Consider the following 4,600-nt stretch of genomic DNA (forward strand, 5'->3'; position numbering starts at 1 on the left):
GTGTGTGTGTGTGTGTGTGTGTGTGTGTGTGTGTGTGTGTGTGTGTGTGTGTGTGTGTGTGTGTGTGTGTGTGTGTGTGTGACACTACATGCTATTTATACCAGTTGAGATTCGACCCCTGGTGTCGGTGTCACATGATGCCACTGCTTCACATTCAAGCAAATATCCGGAACCGTGACATCATTTTTTTTCCTGCACACATCTCTGCCAGTGTCTGATTTAAAGACAGTTGTTAGGCTTTTGGGGGTTTTCCCTTTTTCTATAATACAGGTTTTAGTGCATGTAAATGGTCTGCAAAGGCTAAAATCCCTGTGTTCCGTCCAGAGGGAGTTTCTCTCCTACACACTCCGCCCCCCCTCCTGCCGGAAACGCTTCCATTCGACTCCTTTCTTTACTTCCATAACATAGTGATATAATTGATGGTTTATAATCAAATTAAGAATTTGATTATAATCAAGTGTATTGACAATTAGTTTTGTACATACTTTGGCCCTTTCTCATTTCACTAATTCCCCTCCTCGACTCCCCTCCTCGACTCCTATCCTCGTGTCTTAGTCCCGCCCACAGGGGATGCGAGCGGAGGATTCGAGGAGGGGAACCGAGGAGAGAGGAGGGGAAGCAGCAGGCGGTTAGAGAAATGAGAAATGTCCGCAGCAGTAGCCCCGCTGCGAGGCCGGGAGTAGCCTAGAAGTGATCCTTTGTTAGCGTGAAGAGTCTGCTAAGCTGAGCGTGCGCGACTAGCACCACCTTTTCTGGAGAATAACCCTACGAAACTGACACTGAGAATAAAACATGTCCCACATTAGGACACAAATGGTTTTACAATTTTTTGAATAAACTACGATTTTTTATGTATTAGGATACAATGTTCTAAATGTCAGAAAGTACAACAAATGTAGAACAGCTGCGTTAGAAACAGTTTGAAGTTCATCTATAAATAACCGCTGCCATACAAGCAACACAATGTAAAGACATGTTCAACACGTGGGCTCACCTTCTTTAAATACATGCACACATTCTGATGGATATGTTAACTCACTGCAGCTCAACAGTAGCTGCACTAGTATCAGTTACAGCAGGGAACTACGTTTGTCCAAGGGCCAAAATGTATCCAATAGACACTTTCAAGGGCCAGCCATTTTTATAGAGAGGCGACGTCCCGCCCTTCTACTTCCGCCCCATGGGACCTTGGCTGCAGTCGAATAGTCCCTTTAGCTTAGGAACCTTCCTAACGGAGTGAAATGACCCGGAAGTCCCTCAGTGGCAGCCATGATAAGTGCCGTTCAAATTCTCTAGATGAAAGGAAAGGAGGTTTCAAACTTCCTTTATAACCTCCTTTAGCTTAGGAGCCACTGGACCTCCCTCACCGACAGGAGAGGAGAAAATGCTGCCCCACAATGCCTTGCAGCCGCAGCATTTGCCGTCACACAACAGTCGGCCGTTCACGGAAACAACCGATTATGACCGAGAAATTATATTATGAAAGTAACATGAAGTAACATTAAAGGTGGGGTAGGTACGTTTGAGAAAACGGCTCGAGATCGCTAGAATTTGAAAATACACAACCGGAGAAAATCTGCCACTTCCTTACAGAGCCCCTCCTCCAACACACACGAACGCGCACATGACCAATGAGGGCACGAGATAAGTTTGTGCCCCGATGGTAGGCTGACAGGCAGGTAGGCCATAAACTTTTTACAGTATTACGGCTTCTACAGATGAATTTTTTTATGGATTTTTTGTCAAAGCACTTCAGATATTCATTGCTATCGGGATGTTAAGAGCATTCCATGGAATATAACAAAAAGTGTATCTCGAGCCGGTTTCTGAAAGTACCTACCCCACCTTTAAGTAACCCAAAATGTTAAACAGTAAGAGTAGTAGTCATATTTCGTGAACCCTTTGAAGAGTACTGTCACACCGGTGTGATCATTCTATAATACACCATTTAAGCCCGGATGCCCCCGGAGGAGAAATGCTAACGTTAACGCTACATTAGCATCGGCGATCTTTTCTACTTCATGCGATCTGCACAAATAGTTATCATTGAACATTAAAAAGATCAGGCAGTTCAGGGAGAATCGAAGGCAGGCAGGCAGGCAGCTTTGCATGACATTCTTCTGGACGTGTTTCATTGTGGTGACAGTGAGGGTAGTCAATCCCTTGTTTGGCAAGACAGTAGTGACGGCCATCTTGGTGACGTGTGTTGTTGTGCGAGACCATTTTTTTTAAATGTGTAAAATTATCTTTTAAATGGACAAACATCATATGTGTAATTTGTGGCACAATTCAAACGGGATCGAAAGATAACTTTTCTCTCCCCATTGACTTCAATACATAATTTTCCAAAATAAGGTCCCATGGAGGTCCACCGGAAAGGGAAGGGGGGCCCTTCCGGTGGACCTTATTTCGGAAAAAGTAGGCTTGTTTGAGACGAGCGAGACCGATGCAGACCTGCGCAATTGCGATCGCCGTCTTGCTAGTGCGTTGCATGATGGTTAGTGTTGGAGCACCACCCAGTGGTGTGGTTGAAGCGTCGGTTGCTCCTCCCTAGCTATTTGTTATTGGCGATTTCACTTCTGAGCGAGCCCTAGACAGTGAGTTGGTAGTTCTCCATTGGCCGGTTTCACTCAATGAGTCAATCAATCAATCAATCAATTAATCAATCAATCAACAACTTTATTAATCCCGCAAGGGGCAATTGGTTATGAGCAGCAGCTTATGTCATGTACACAGGCAGGAACATACAAGAAGAAAACACACAGATACACACAGATACACCCGGGAGCACAGATGTGGATAATTATAATAATACACTATAAATAGTTCAAAGCATCACAATAATAAATAAATAAATAAATAATCAAGTTAAAAGCCTTTCAAGAATTTAAAAGTTTGAGTGCAGAAGGGATGAAGGATTTAGAAAAGCGATTAGTCCTTTGAGCAAGTAGAGCATATCTTCGCCCTGATGGCAACAGACGAAGTTCATGTGAGCGTACATGACCTGGAGAGTACACGACCTGGAGAGTTCAGAATGCTCTCTGCTTTGCGCAGAATCTGTCGGTTACAGAAGGAATTTAAGTCTCTCTGTTTCACGCCGATGATCTTGGAGCAGGTTTTAACAATGCTGTTCAGGCTGTTCCTGTCTTTCAGCGTGAGGCTATGGAACCAGCAGATAAAAGAAAAACAAATAGGGCTCTCAATGAATGCTTGGTAAAAACGACAAAGAATGAAAGGCCTGACAGAGAAAGAGTTCAGTTTGCGAAGAAGGTGCTTTCTCTGTTGACCCCGCTTCACAATACACTCAGTATTCACATCAAATTTGAGGTGGTCATCGAAAATGGTGTCCAAGTATTTGTATGATGTGACAATTTCTACCTTGTCATTGTGTATGATGCACTCCTTAGGAACATCCTTGTAACGTCTAAAATCAATGATCAATTCCTGGGTTTTAGAGACATTTAAATCCAGAAAACTGTCATCGCACCAGGAAATAAAATCGGCAAGAGCACACTCGTGGCCTGATTCTGTGCCGCTAAGGAGGGACAAGAGGGCGGGATCATCAGAGAGTTTAACCAGGTAGCTGTTGTCTTGCATGCTCCTGCATTTATCAGTGTACATTATAAAAAGTAGGGGCGAAAGAACGCATCCTTGAGGCGAGCCCGTGGAAGTGATGACAGAGTCAGAGAGGCGTCCATTGACAGACACCTTCTGCTCTCTATTAGTTAGAAAGTTTAAAATCCATAAAACAAGTTGATCGGGCAGTTTAAAATGACATGATAGGCTCTCCACCAGGAGGTCCGGCTGCATTGTGTTAAATGCTGAAGAAAAGTCAGCAAACAAAAGCCTGGCATGGGCTTGTGGCTTTTCAAGGTGTTTGTGGAGGGTGTGCAGTATAAGAAGCTTTGCCTCCTCTCCGCCTCTCCCTGCCTGATACGCAAATTGTAGTGGATCAAGTTCACCACCTATTACTGACATGACAAGGCCTTTAACAATTTGTTCAAACATTTTCATGACCAATGACGTTAAAGCCACCGGTCTGAAGTCGTTTAGGACTTTAGGATGAGGTTTCTTAGGGATGGGAATTACAGTTGAGGATTTCCACATATCAGGAATTTGGATATTCTCAAGTGACAATTGGAATATATGCTGGAAAGCACCACAGAGTTCGCTAGCACAATACTGGAGTGTACGCCCACAGATATGGTCTGGACCTGGGGCCTTCCTAATATTGACTCGTTTTAAGAGATTCCTAACATCATCCTGTTCAATGACTATGTCTGAGATAGGGGAGAGAGACTCTCTAAGGGTTGAGGTGTTTATGGAGAAATCATTTTTCTCGAATCGAGAATAAAAAATGTTAAAAGCATTGGGGAGGTCTGCCTCATGTGTTCCCTCAATGTTAATGGTATTCCTAGCCCTGTCATTGTTGTTACCCTGGGAGATGGAGGACATTGATTTGATTCCCCTCCAGGCTTCCCGAAGATCTCCACTGCTGTATTTGAGTTCCACCTTATCCCTATAAGCTATTTTAGCTTTTCTTATCTCATTTCTTAATTCTCTGTTAATTTCTTTTTTGTCCTGACTGTTTCCAGTATAA

This window comes from Pseudochaenichthys georgianus, chromosome 9 (genome assembly GCF_902827115.2).
Source record: "Pseudochaenichthys georgianus chromosome 9, fPseGeo1.2, whole genome shotgun sequence".
Classification (NCBI taxonomy): domain Eukaryota; kingdom Metazoa; phylum Chordata; class Actinopteri; order Perciformes; family Channichthyidae; genus Pseudochaenichthys; species Pseudochaenichthys georgianus.